Raw genomic sequence first — 15,561 nt, forward strand, 5'->3', positions numbered from 1 at the left:
AATTTCTTCCTCTTGGGATGAGAGCCATAAGAACAGCTCTTGGACAAGTTTAGGCCAGAGAATTTCTTTGTGGCCAGCCCCTAGACAGAAAGACAAGGCAAGGTTACAGCAGTGTTTCTGGGCTTTATGACTTGGTTTGGGGAAAGCGGATTCTAGTTTCTATGAGTGTGACCAGCCTTGGATAAAAGGAAATCTGTTCTCTATAGCTCCTTTCCCTGTAGAATGAAGGGAGAGACACGGGAGGGCAGAAGGAGGTGGGAGGCGCTGAGGCTCTAAGACTTCTCCCGAAGTCCTTTAGTTCAGAGCACTCAACATGCCATATGCCATGAGATGGAAAACCACTCTTCTCTTCCGTTAAAGAGTAATTATTTTTAACACATTAGAAAAAAAAGAAAGAGTCTCCTCTGTTTGTGCCCCTCAAGACATCAGCAGAGTTGAGCCAGACATCCAGAGTGGTGGTACAAAACCACCTCTTAAAACACATCCCCAGAGTTCCCCGAACACCAGACTGGGGCTGGAATGGAGGAGGAACCCTCACATTTAGTCAGGAAGCAGCTAGCTAATTGTCCCTCATTTCCAAGTGTCTTTTATTTTATTTTAAAGATTTTTATTATTTATTTGAAAAGTAGAATTATAGACAGCAAGAGGGAGAGACAGACAGAGAGGTCTTCCATCCACTGTTTCACTCCCCAAATGACCGCATCAGCCAGAGCTGCACCAATCTGAAGCCAGGAGCCAGGAGCTTCTTCCAGGTTTCCTACGTGGGTGCAGCAGCCCAAGATGTTGGGCCATCTTCTACTGCTATCCCAGGCCATAGCAGAGAGCTGGATCAGAAGAGGAGCAGCCAGGACTCAAACTGGAGCCCATATAGGATGCCAGCATTGCAGGTGTAGGATTAACCTATTGTGCCACAGTGCCAGCCCTCCAACTGACTTGTATCATTTGGGTGTTTAACATTCTTGTACAATTTCTCTGAAATAAAACTAGGTGTCACACGGCCAAATTAAGTTGGAGATTCCTTACAAAACTGCTGAAAGCATGGCAATATGATCCTGGGAGTGTAGCAGTGTCTAGCAAGATTGCTGTAAAAACACTGCAAGTGAAATGCTATAAAAATCTGATAGCATTTAAATTTAGAATGCATGTGGTATGTGTGGGCTAAGCCTGAGTTAGACTAAGGAGGAGCCAGTGTTGTATCTTCTCTTCTCTGAGCCAGGAGAAGGCCTTTCACCACTGTTTGGATTACTTTACATATGAAAAATTATAAATCATTAAAATAGAGTAGTGCAGTAGTCCTCCCTTGTCCACAGGCTCACCTTCTGGGGTTGCAATTATCCACAGTCATTCACAGTCCAAAAATATTAAATGGAAAATTATAGAAACAATTCATAAGTTTGCATTTGGGATCTAGGCTGGAAATGCACACAAACTTTACTTTTTCAGTGTAAAAAGGAATAAAAATGGTAAATATACAGTTTTCTTACTGTGTATGCAAAAGAGTTGATGGGAGAAAACTAATACTAATGGACAAAAACGAACAAACCAACCACTGAATGGGTTGTTTAATAGGTTGCTCCCTCATTTCTAGAACCAGCCAGATAATTCTGTTCTTTTCACTTTGCCCTGGATGGGGTGGGTAACATTTTACACCCTTTAGCAACACTGCAGAGGAGTGTGTCCTCTTTAAACTAATTTTCTACCTGAATTCAATGTTTTTCTTGTTATGAGTTAATTCTTAATGAATTCTGCTGCTGTGATAGGAAAGCCATTCGTCCTATCACAATAGCAGGACCTCTTAAAAATATTTTCAGCATGCAAAACACAATTTTACATATATATAAGGTACTGGAAGCTGTTGTTTTGTTTTGCTTTGTTTTTGGCAATCAACCTAACAACAGTGGAAAAAGTGGGCCTCATGAGTACCATTAATTTTTCTTTTTTAAATAAGGCAAAATTTACTTTTTACTGCAGTGTATTTTTTCAGGAACAAGGGTCATTTTATCTTTGTTGTCTTAATTCTTTCAAGTACAGGTGTGCTTCAATTATGTACTATTTCATTTTCATAACTATGTTCTAGATTGAAGTGAAATGTGCAGGGCACTAACACCTAGCCAGGACCTAGGGTTGAAGGGCAGTATCCAGAAAGTTCACAACTGAGTGCAGATAATAAAGAATGACCTTGTCTGAGCCACACACAGCCATACTCACCACCTCCCCCCAAACTTCTACAGGTAACACTGCTTTGTAGCAAGTTGGAAATCCAGAACACTTGTTCCAAAAAGGCAAAACTACTGAGGGGTTCTTGAGCCACTAGATAAGCCCACAAAACCCTACCTCATCCATCAGACAACCGTGGTGCAAACGCATATTAACAATGACAGAGATCTGGACACCAGGTAGAACATTTTGATTAAATCCTGTTGAGAAAGGCTAGGAGCACCATGTGCCCTGCCAGGGGAGAGGACAGCCCTGTGATAAGAATGGCTGGGCAGTGAGTGTGGAATTTCTTCTCATGTCAAGGCCAGAAGCTTGAGGCTGTGGAGTTAGGTCATGGTGCCTCTTGTCTTCAGAGAGTTTGGATTAGCCTCTAGGCTCAGAGAGAGAGTCCTACCACAAATTACTGTGGGAAGAGGCAGGACAGGCAGCACAGTTTACACATTTGCTATGCTTGGACAGACACAACTTACTGAATGTGAGTGTCCTAACGAGAAATGGGTGCTAGCTTACAACATGCCTGACACTGTTCAAATAGCTTTACATTTCATTACTTCTCACAGCATGCAAAATTGTTATTTCTGTAGGTCAGAGTTGGTCAAATACCATCATTCTGGGATGATTTAAACTATCTGTTTGGGGCTGACATTGTGGCGTATGGGTTAAGCCTCTGCCTGAGGCGCCGGCATTCCTTATGGGCACTGGTTCAAGTCCCAGCTGCTCCACTTCAGATCCAGCTCCCTGCTAATGGCCTGAGAAAGCAGCAGAATATGGTCAAGTGCTTGAGCTCCTGCACCCAGATGGGATACCAAAAAGCAGCTCCTGGCTTCTGGCTTCTGGCTTCAGTCTGGTCCAGCCCAGGCTATTGCAATGATTTGGAGAGTGAACCAGCAGATGGAAGATTTCTCTCTCTCTCTCTCTCTCTGGCCCTGCCTCCCAAATAAATAAATCTCAAAAAAAAAAAAAAAAAGATTTGTTTATGGATTTTCTCACCTGACAGATTTGAAAGAAAGACATGAAATAACTTGCCCAATGTCACAAAATGAGTAAGTAATTCTACCAGTCAGGTATTTTTCAGGAACAAATGGAATACCCAAAAGGGCATGCTGAGGACATTGAATGAAAGACTGTTTCCAAATAGGGTTAAGGGATTCAACAAGAGTGGGGAAGATCCGTCCTTGAGGGTGGTGGCCCTGGACGTGGCTGCAGAGCTGTGGGCCAGGGGATGAAGTGAGCCAATATAATAGAGTGTGTGTGTGTGAGTGTGTGGCAAAGAGGAGAGCTAAAAGTCTCCAGTACTTGTGAATGGCCTTATAAGAGGCATTGACATTTTTCTTTTTTATTATATCTAAAAGGGCTGAAGCCAGGTGTTTACTCTTTGTAACATATAGAGGCTGTCAAAAACTTCTGCAGGAGGCATTCTGGGCACAGCAGGCCTTTCAGAGACTATTGCAAAGGAATGACAGCTAGACATTAGTCATGAGTTCTTAAATAACATCATTTACTGTCAGCCCTTAATTAATGAGTACTCAGCTGACCAGAACATTCAGCTACGTTTCTGCCTCCCCTTCATCTCCCACTCACCACCAGTTTAGCTTTAGGAGGAAGGGGAGTTCAAGAAAACCAGTGAATATCAGATTTTTTAAAAGTCATCTGTACCCAGAGTTGCAAGTTCTGGTAAGTTCTTGGACTTTTCTTGTTGAGCTGGACTCTGCTTCTAATCCTCCTTCCACAGACCCATTTATGGTCCACTCTTCGTTCTTTCCTGACAGTCAGACTTGCTCTTGCCTGTGACCAGGGGTCTCCAGAGGACAGATTCTGATTGTTCTTTCTGGTTTTTCTTGTGGCCATTTGCCCCTGGATCCCAACATGCCCAACCTCCTCCGAGGTCAATCTCTCCTTCCCCAGAAAGGACTAGAGGAAGCATGAGAAAGAATTCCTAAACAGAGAAGCCTGACTCGCCCTGGTGCCTCCCTCCCTGAATGTCTGAGGCTGTCTTCAAGGCCAAGGGTCATTTGCCTATTTTAAAATCTAACAACCGGGGGCCAGCGCCGCGGCTCACTTGGCTAATCCTCCACCTGTGGTGCCGGCACCCCAGGTTCTAGTCCTGGATGGGGCGCCGGATTCTGTCCCGGTTGCCCCTCTTCCAGTCCAGCTCTCTGCTGTGGCCCGGGGAGGGCAGTGGAGGATGGCCCAAGTCCCATGCACCCGCATGGGAGACCAGGAGAAGCACCTGGCTCCTGGCTTTGGATGGGTGCAGCGCCGGCCATGGTGGCCATTTGGGGGGTGAACCAACGGAGGGAGGACCTTTCTTTCTGTCTCTCTCTCTCACTGTCTAACTCTGCCTGTCAAAAAATAAAATAAAATAAAATCTAACTGGGGCCAGCACTGTGGTGTAGCAAGTAAAGCCACTGCCTGCAGTGCCAGCATCACATATGGGTGCCAGTTCGAGTCCCAGCTGCATCCAGCTCTCTGCTATGGCATGGGAAAGCAGTAGAAGATGGCCCAAGTCCTTTGGCCCCTGCACCTGCATGGGAAACCCGGAGGAAGCACCTGGCTTCAGATGGGCTCAGCTCCAGCAGTTTTGGCCAATTGGGGAGTGAACAGCGGATGGAAGACCTCTGTCTCTCTCTCTTTCTGCTTCTCCCATCTCTGTGTAACTCTGACCTTCAAATAAATAAATAAATTTTTAAAATCTGACCAAGAACACCCCAGTCAGTGCCAGTGACAGCCAAGGCTGGCCAGCTCCCCCTGGTGTTCCTGACGATCTGGGGAGACAGGAGAGTCAGTGTCATGTTCTAAACTGGTCACCCTTATTTCTTTATGCAGGAAACTCCTCTGCACCTTACTTTGGGTTCGTAAAAGTCCAAAATACTTAATAGTTGCACATGAAGTACAATTTATAATCTACTTTTATCACAAAGTTACACGACAAACAAAGCGACTTTCAAACTCTGTCTGCAACCCTTTGACTCTTCTCCTGAACCTACAACAGTGTCTAGTGAGAAGAAATCTCACATGAACAATCTGACTCATGGAAGGGATCATTCATAGTATTTATTTCAGATCAGTGTAGCTCTGACCGTAGTGGCCATTTGGGGGGGTGAACCAACGGAAGGAAGATCTTTCTCTCTGTGTCTCTCTCACTGTCTAACTCTGCCTGTCAAATAAATAATATTAGCATTTTGTATATTGCATGGTATTGTCAGAGTTTTCTAAAAATTATTTTATTTATTTCCTTTTTTTAATTGAAAGGCAGAGAGACAGAGAATTTGAATGAGAAAGATCTTCCGTCTATTGGTTCACTCCTCAAATGCCTGCACAAGCCAAGGCTGGGCCAGGCTGAAGTCAGAAGCCTGGAACTCCATTCAAGTCTTCCACATGAGTGGCAGGGAATGAAATCCTTGAACCTTGAACCTACTGTCCCCCAGGGTGCTCATTAGCAGGAAGTTGGATGGGCAGCTGAGTAACCAGGACTCATCCAGACATCTGATGTGGGATGCAGGCCTTCCAAGCAGCAGCTCTGGTATTGTCAGTCTCTAAGCATTGATAACTCATGTAGGAAATACCTAATGCAAACTAACCAGGCAACACTTTTGCAAGTCTTTCTGGTGATAGAGAAAATTTAATCAAATGATTTCAATTTGATTCTTAGGGTGACCTTTTCAAATAGTTCTGTTTTTCTCTTGTACTTGAAGAAACTGCTCTTCTATTTTTAAGCTGTATTTACACATGAAAATATTTCCATAGATGTTATATAAACCTAGAATTACAAATCTCTGAAAATTGCTACTGGAGAATCCAGAAACTAGGAGATTCACCCTGGTCTTCTGAATGTAAAGTCCAGACCCACGAACCACTCGTAGGGGAGAGAAGCTTCTATTTCCTTGGAATGCTGTTCCCCAGCCCCACACCTCTACATGTCCTTTAATGATCAATTCCAGTGTCTCATCTTCTATCTCATTGCTATGGGATGTATGTCCCCTCCAAAACTTATGTTGAAATGTAATTGCCATTTTGACGGCAGTAAGAGGAAGGGTCTCTTTAAAAAAACCTAATTATCAGGCCGGTGTTGTGGCACAGCAGGTTAAAGCCCTGGCCTGCAGTGCTGGCTTCCCGTATGGGCCCCAGTTCATCCCATATGGGCTGCTCTACTTCCGATCCGGCTCTCTACTATGGCCTGGGAAAGCAGTAGAAGATGGCTCAAATCCATGGGAGACTCAGAAGAAGCTCCAGGCTTCTGGCTTTGGATCAGCTCAGCTCTGGCCATTGCGGTCATTTGGGGAGTGAACCAGTGGATGGAAGACCTTTCCCTTCTCTCTGGCTCTACCTCTTTCTGTAACTCTGTCTTTCAAATAAATAAAATAAATCTATTAAGCAAACTTTTAAAAAGATTTTTAAAATTTTATTTATTTGAAAGAGTGATATATATAGAGGAAGACACACACATACACACACACACACAAACACACACACACACAGAGTGAGAGAGATTTTTCACCCACTGGTTCACTCCCAAAATAGCTGCCATGGCCTGGGTTGGGCCAGGCTGAAGCCAGGAGCCAGGGACTTCAGCCTGCTCTCCCACATGGGTGGCAGAGCCCGAGGACTTGGGCCATCTTCCACTGCTTTCTTGGGTGCATTAGCAGAGGGATGCATGGAAAGCAGAGCAGCCAGGACTCAAACTAGAGCTCACATGGAATGCTGGAGTCCCAGGTGGCAACTTAGCTCATTGTGCCACAGTGCTGGCCCCAGCGGTGGGAATTTACAAGATGATTAGATTGTGAGGGCTCTGTTCTCGTGAGAGGAATTTTTTTTAAAAAATGAATTGTTTGTTTGTTTGAAAGATAGAGTGGCAGAGGGAAAGGGAAAGCCAGAGGGAGAGAGAGGAAAAAAAAAGAGTGAGAGATGTCTTCCATCTGTTGGTTTACTCCCCAGTGGCCACAACAACCTGGGCTGGGCCCCGCCGACGCTGGGAGCCAGGATCTCCATCCTGGTCTCCTATATAGGTGACAGGTACCCAACCACTTGAACCATCACTTCTTGCCTTCCCAGGCGAGTTTGCCTGGAGCTAAATAAGAAGCGGTATAGCTGGGACTTGAACTCTGATATCGGACATGGCACCGCAGTGCTGGCCCCTCATGAAAGAATTAGTGCTGCTCTCAGGGGAGTGGGTTACCAGGAAAAGGGAGGAATTCTGCTCCCATCCTCTTGCACGCGTGCTCTCTCTCTCCTCGTCCACCTTCTGCCAGGAGACAACACAGCAAGAAGACCCTCACCAGATGCTGCTCAGCTCGGACTTCCGGTCTCAGACCAGGCAGACCAGGGGCCACTTAAGGTCTGTGGTTCATGATTCACCCACTTTCAGATCCTCTCTTACAGGACCAGCAAATGAACAGGGACACCCACCTAGGAGAGGCCCCTTCTCCTCTGGGACCTAATTCTCACCCCATGATTATTACATATTATATACTCCTATCACATACTACATATTGATTATTTTGTCCACTCACATAAATCCCAACAGACATCTTTATGTGTGGCCATGATTAATTCCTCTGCAGTGTAGTTTATTTGAAGGCTTTTTGAAAGCCCTCTCTTTAAGGCCTGTTTTGGGCATTTACAATAAATAAAAAAGGTTAAAGCTCCTTTCTGGGCATCATTATGATATTTTCTGTCAGTGGTGCCTCATTGGAAAGTTTTTACTTTTTGGCACTCCAGTTATTCTTCTCAGTGTTTATTAAGGGATTCTCCACTGTCCCTACCTATAAGTTAGGATTTCCTTTTGGAACCCATGACTTCCATCTTGCCTGTTGGTATTACAGTTGTAACTTTGAGGGTTTTTTAAAAAAATTATTTATTAATTTGAGTGGCAGAGTTATAGACAGAGAGAAGGAGAGACAGAAAGAGAGGTCTTCCACCCCATAGGTCACTCCCCAGATGGCCACAACAGCTAGCACTGAGCCGATTCAAAACCAGGAGCCAGGAGCTTTTTCTGGGTTTCTCAAGTGGGTGCTGGGGCCCAAGCACTTGAGCCATTTTCTGCTGCTCTCCCAGGCTATTAGCAGGGAACTGGATTGGAATTAGAGCAGCCGGGACTTGAACCAGTGCCCGTAAGGGTTGCTGGTGCCACAGTTGAAGGCTTAACCTACTACACCACAGCACCAGCCCTGCTATCAGTGTTTTATCACTGTTTGTTCTCTTCATGTCCCTGGAGATCACTCTTGCTGTCATAGACTCCAGAGATGTAGGGAGCTAACAGCACTGCCTTTGGCTAGTGCAATGCTTGAAACCTTCCTTAGGGTGAATCAGAATACTATCTCAATGTACCTCTGCAATAATTTGTGTGTGCATGAGTTAATTTCCTCCTACAGAAGATGAAACCAAATCACAGTAGGCCAAGAAACTTCTCACCCAGCTCTTCTCAGTACAGAATCAGTGCTCATTGCACTCGGATGATAGAAGGTGTTCTGCAGACCCACAGGAAATGCCAGTGCTCAGGCCTTGCCCCAGACCTACTGGGTCAGGAGTCCTGGTGTGAAGCCTCAGAGTTTAACAAGCTCTTCGGTAATTCTGACACATGCTCAGCTTTGAAAGCCATGTCACTGTGTGGATGATTTCCACACTGGCTACACCTGAGGTTCATCTGTGACATTTTAAAAAATAGCAATGACTGGGTCTACCCCCAGACCAGTTAGCTCAGAATCTCTGGAGTGAGATTTAACCTTCAAATAATAATAATAAAAATCTTCAGGTGATTCTAATGTGCAGCCAGGTTTTAGGCAGTACCTTCTAAAATTAATTAACTAGTTAATTTTTATTTATTTGGGAGAGAGAGGCAGAGTTCTTTCATATGGTAGTTCACTCTCCAAATGGCTGCAATAGCTGGCAGTCTCCTACAAGGGTTACAGGGTCCCAAGTACTTGAGCCATCATCTGTGTCACCCAGGATGTGCATTAGCAGGCAGCTGGCATTGGATGCGGAGCCAGGACTTGAACCCAGGTGTTCTGATGTGGCACGAGAGCGTCCCAAGCAGCATCCTAAACACTGTGCCAAGTTCACTGTGAGTTCCTTCTGTGTTCATCCTCAATATGCAGCCTCAGAAAAGGTATCTGATCCGAATCTAGTCAATCACACAAATGTTCCATGGAATTTTGGAATGCCATCACTTATTCTCTGTATCATCATACACAATGAGTCAACACAAATTTAAATCCCCACACTGAAAATCTATCTAATACACAAATATGTGCATGCTATATAGATGACACTGTAGTCAACAAGCCATGCAACAATCACAGGAACTTGCATATTTAGGTTTGATTCAATGCACTTGCTACACGCTTAACACTGTGAGGCATCATGCTAGATACTTCAAAATTTACTATTTCATTGACTGAATTAACTAAATTCTCACCATAGAAACGCATGAACCACCTACATAACAGTAGTCATCCATTTCTATTTCATCCTTCTAAATTGTGAAAATTGAGACTGATAGCAGGGTAGGATGCTAGATACAGATCACTCACATCGCTTAAATCATATTGCCACAGAGCAAGAGTTTGCAGTTAACTACTCCTAAGATGAGTCCACGTGCGTTCTCACCTGAGGAATAGGCAATGCACAGTACAGAGATGGAGAAAGAAGGGAAAACTTTAGTCATTACACAGACTACCATTTTCCAGTTCATGAACAACTTCCTCGTTTGTTCATGTTTGGTCACAGACTTCTTCAGATGGCCAAAGGTTTCGTCACAGCCACCTTGCAGTTGGCTCTGTTTCCCTTTTTAACTGCAAGAAAACTGAGGCTTGGAGCATCTAGGTCTCTGGCTTTAGGTGCCAAGGCGAGTTAGGGGCAGCTAGGGGACTGCTGACTTCAGAGTCTGTATTTTAAGGCCGTGCTTGCTTACACAGAGGGAGGGCTAGTGACAGACAACCTTCGGCAGAGGAAAGGAAAAGTGAAGCAAACGCAGAGAAGCCTAACTTTCTATTAATTATACCTCAGTGACACCTAAGATTGTATTTACAGTATACTAAATAACACCCTTAAGAAGCAAATGCACTGCCTAAACTGCTCACGTGCACGCAGGAGAGGCTTATTCATCTGGGAAGATCTGGCATCAAGTGTTTCTATAAATAACTCCATTATCTGCAATAGAAACTCATCTATCACCGTTCTAATTAGAAGGTGCCTAAGGAAGCGCTATTAACAAAGGCATTTGTTAACACTCGGTGATTGTAATAACGGCTTTGAAGTTCCAAGAAAAAGTCAGTTTTGCAAATCGCTTTTCATTTACGCGTCTCTCACTCTGTTCTTTCACTTCCTAGATGCAATTATTGGTATTATTTCTTAAACTGCTTTTTTCCCCCAAAATATAATAATGGTGATAGGCATTCTAAGAAACTTTGGAAAATCAGAACGGCACAAAGAAGAAAAAAATCATTATACGCTCTTCTCTCAGGCGAGAAAACTATTGCCAACATGTGGGTATACAAACTCCCAGGCCTCCTCTGCACACTAATAAGAATTTTTACTTAATTAGCACCATGGGCTAGGGGTTGGCATCGCGCTTCATATGCCTTCATCCCATGTCAGAATGCTTGGGTTCGAGTCCTGGCTTTGCTCCAACTTCCAACTTCCTGTTAATGTACATTCTGGGAGGCAGTGGTGGGTGATGGCTCAGTCATTTTGGGTCCCTGCCACCTACATGGGTGATCCAGATCGAGTTCCTAGTTCCTGGCTTGCGCCTAGCCCTGGTCTGACTGTTGCAGTTATGTGATGGGAATGAATCAGGGGATGGGAGATCTCTGTGCTGTTCTGTGTGTGTGTGTGTCTCCAAGTTTAACACAATAATGTACACTTTTATACACTTTTTCACTTAGCATGTTAGGTTAAATGTACAATTTTATACACTTTTTCACTTAACATGTTAGGATATTTGTACTATCAGATTGACGTTCTATAATATTTGCTGATTTCATAATATTCTATCCTATGTAAAAATAATAATTTATAAATTTTCCACTTTACTGATTATTTAGACTGTTTATACCTTTGAGTTTTTATGTGATTTGTTAAGATCATCATTCACAAACATTAGTTTCTATACACTACCATGTCATCTTCAGGAAAAATTCCCAGAAGTACATTTGGGTCAAAAACTGTTTAAGACTATGTCTAGGGGCCAGCGCTGTGGCACAGTGGGATAATGCCCTGGCCTGCAGTGCCGACGTCCCATATGGGTGCCGGTTCGAGACTTGGCTCCTTCACTTCCCATCCAGCTCTCTGCTATGGCCTAAGAATTCAGTAGAAGATGGCCCTAGTCCTTGAGCCCCTGCACCCGTGTGGGAGACCCAGAAGAAGCTCCTGGCTCCTGGCTTTGGGTCGGTGCAGCTCTGGCCACAATTGGGGAGTGAACCATTGGATGGAAGACCTCTCTCTCTCTGCCTTTCCTCTCTCTCTGTAACTCTGACTTTCAAATAAATAAATAAATCTTTTTTAAAAAAAGACCATGTCTATACCAATCTGACTCCAGACAAATGACCAGCTTGTACTCTCATCAACACTGTGTTCTAGTGCCTTCTGCTTTGCATCCTCAAATTACAATTGCTTTGATGAGTTCAATGTTGGAAAAGTATACTGTATTAACATATGCATTTCTTTGTTATTGCTTGTCTTCAAGAATCATTTAGATTTTAGTTTTATTCATGGAGAATGGATAAGTCTGAAATTCAGCTGAAAAGTATTCTGTTTCCTCGTCACTGTCCAGAATGCTCTAAAAATCTATAGATTATCTTGGCAGGTGAGTTCCTCTTTAAGCTCACATCACAGGAACCTGGCTAATAGCTCATGAGTTAGATTTATCTCAAAGAAATCCAAGAGGCTGTTCTCTGTCTGTGTATGTAAGTGTTCTGTATTTTTGTGTATTCAAAAGCCTACTTCCATCCCATTTTAGGATTCTAACTTCATCTTTGCACAGGATAAAGATAATTTCAAAAGACTGCCCTGGTGAACAACTTGATTCCATGATCCTAAATGTCTCTTTGAGCTTAAACCTTCTCTGATTTTTGAGCATCTCTAATAGCTTGATGGTGAGAGATCAGGGGAGAGAAAGAGCCTCCTTTGCAGGCCACTGTTCTTGCTGGCATCATGGAACCTGCAATGTGAAGTATTAGTTGGGGATAAGCTACTCCAACTTCTTCATTTATAAATGTATTTTTATTTGTTTGAAAAGCAGATACACAGAGTAAGGGAGAGCAGAGACAGAGAGGGACAAAGATCTCGCCCAACTGCTGGTTCATTCAACCTCATGGGTGACAGTGACCCAACTACTTGGATATTAGCGGGAAGCAGGAATCGGAAGTGGAGCCAGGGCTTGAACCCAGACACTTCATTCGGGATGCTTACCTGCTGCACTCTCTTAAATGCTCGGCCGAATCCCTGCCCCCACCCCAACTTCCTCGTTTTACAAATTAGTGAACTGAGACTGAGAGAAGTCATTATGAGATCGAGATCACAAACGTAGTTAGTACTACATTCATGCTAGCACCAGGACTTCTTTCCAGGGGTCTTTAATCAGCTGTATGTTTCCTCTCATGAAAGAAAAAGGGCTTTAAAAATGGGTACTTTTTGAAATTACACACAGGACAGAGTCAAATGTGTGCCCAGAGATGAAAGAATAGGAACCTAATGAACACAGTCCCCAACTCCTGCCCTCGGGACCCCAGGTGCTCCTCTCTGGTTCCAGCCCTCTCTTGCTCCATTTAGAAGTCACCACCATCCTGACTTTAGCGCTAATCACTTCTTTGTTTTAATTTTAGTCTTGCCACCTACAGATCTTTTTGTAAACAATTATCCTTTGGGCAGTGAGCACAAACCTAGCAGTGTTAGGAAAGCGTACTATTATTGCCACCTAGAAATCATCACTTCAAAGTTGGGAAATTTTCATGAATTACAGTAATATTTAATTCATTCTGAAACTCCAGCCATTTGGATGATGAGCCTTCTGGACTAGTCTTTTATCTTTTCTTGATTTTTTTTTTCTAGCTCTTTTATTTTATGCTCCACTTTCTAGGAGATTACCTCAAATTCCCAAGCATTCTATTGAATTCTTCATTCTTATTATGTTTCAAATTGTAAAAGTTCTTTTTTGTTCCTTCACAGTTCTCTTTTGTGGATGTGGTGTAGTATCTGATCTCAGACTATTACTAAGATTCTTTTTTTTTTAAATCCACACTGCACAGGCTGTTTTTCTCTTGGTTGTATCTTCCGTCCATAGCAGGTGCTTTTCTCAGATGTAAGCTGATGATGACGATCAGGAGACTAAAGGACTGATTTGAGGGGTGGGCATTTGGCACAACAGTTAAGATGCCACTTGGGGCCCCAGCATCCCATATTAGAGTGTGCGGGTTCCAGCCCCACCTCCACTTCCAATTCCAGCTTCCCGAGAACGCACACTGGGAAAGCAGCAGATGATGGCTCAAGCACTCGGGTCCCTGCAACGCATGAGGGAGACGTGGGTTGAGTTCCTGTCTCTTGGCTTTGTCTTTGCCCATCCCTTGCTATGGTGGTTATTTTGGCAGTGAACCAGCCAATGTGAAATGTCTATCTCTTGTCTTTCACATAAATAAAATAAAAAATAAAGAAACTTAAAGCTTAAAAAATCTGATTTGAACTACAATACCCTTTCATGATGAAAACTCTAAGCAAATTAGGTATAGAAGGAATATTCCTCAATATAATCAAAGCAATTTATGAAAAACCCATGGCCAGCATCCTATTGAATGGGGAAAAGTTGGAGGCATTTCCACTGAGATCCAGTACCAGAGAGGGATGCCCACTCTCACCACTGCTATTCAATATAATACTGGAAGTTTTAGAGGGAGCCATTAGGCAAGAAAAGAAATTAAAGGGATACAAATTGGGAAGGAAGAAGTCAAATTATCCCTCTTTGCAGATGATATGATTCTTTATTTAGGGGATCCAAAGAATTCTACTAAGAGACTATTGGAACTCATAGAGGAGTTTGGCAAAGTAGCAGGATATAAAATCAATGCACAAAAATCAACAACCTTTGTATACACAAACAATGCCATGGCTGAGGAAGAACTTCTAAGATCAATCTCATTCACAATAGCTACAAAAACAATCAAATACCTTGGAATAAACTTAACCAAGGATGTCAAAGATCTTTATGATCAGAATTACAAAACCTTAAAGAAAGAAATAGAAGAGGATACCAAAAAATGGAAAAATCTTCCATGCTCATGGATTGGAAGAATCAATATCATCAAAATGTCTATTCTCCCAAAAGCAATTTATAGGTTCAATGCAATACCAATCAAGATACCAAAGACATTCTTCTCAGATCTGGAAAAAATGATGCTTAAATTCATATGGAGGCACAGGAGACCTCAAATAGCTAAAGCAATCTTGTACAACAAAAACAAAGCTGGAGGCATCACAATGCCAGATTTCAGGACATACTACAGGTCTGTTATAATCAAAACAGCATGGTACTGGTACAGAAACAAATGGATAGACAAATGGAACAGAATAGAAACACCAGAAATCAACCCATGCATTTACAGCCAACTTATATTTGATCAAGGATCTAAAACCAATTCTTGGAGCAAGGGCAGTGTATTCAACAAATAGTGCTGGGAAAACTGGATTTCCACATACAGAAGTATGAAGCAAGACCCCTACCTTACACCTTACATAAAAATCCACTCAACATGGATTAAGGATCTAAATCTACACCCCAAAACCATCAAATTATTAGAGAATATTGGAGAAACCCTGCAAGATATAGGCACAGGCAAAGATTTCTTGGGAAAGACCGTAGAGGCACAGGCAGTCTAATATAGTTTTTTATTGTGGGAAATTTCAACATAACAAGAAGTTTGTCATTTTAATAACTTTTAAGTGTACACTTTTGTGCAACTAAGTACATTTGCATGGTTATGTACCAAATAACATCTATTTCCAGATCTGTTTCATCAACTCAAACTGAGAATCTGCATTAACCCTGCCCTCCCCTCATGCCCCAGCCTCAGCCTGCCATCATTCTACTTCCTGTCTATGAATTTGAGTGCTATAGGCACTTAATATCATTGGAAAAATATTGTATCTGTCTTGTTGTATCTGGATTATATCATTAAGCATTATGTTTTCAAGAGTCATTCAATCTATTGTTTAAGACTTTATTCATCTCTATGGTTGAAAAATATTTCACCATATATCACAGTGCTCTACTCTGCTCATGCAGACTTGAGAAGCTTCCGCCCTGTGGCTTTGTAAATAAAGCCGCTATGAACTGTCATGCTGCTGAAAGTTCAAAGT

The sequence above is a fragment of the Oryctolagus cuniculus genome, chromosome 10 (genome assembly GCF_964237555.1).
Source record: "Oryctolagus cuniculus chromosome 10, mOryCun1.1, whole genome shotgun sequence".
Classification (NCBI taxonomy): Eukaryota; Metazoa; Chordata; class Mammalia; order Lagomorpha; family Leporidae; genus Oryctolagus; species Oryctolagus cuniculus.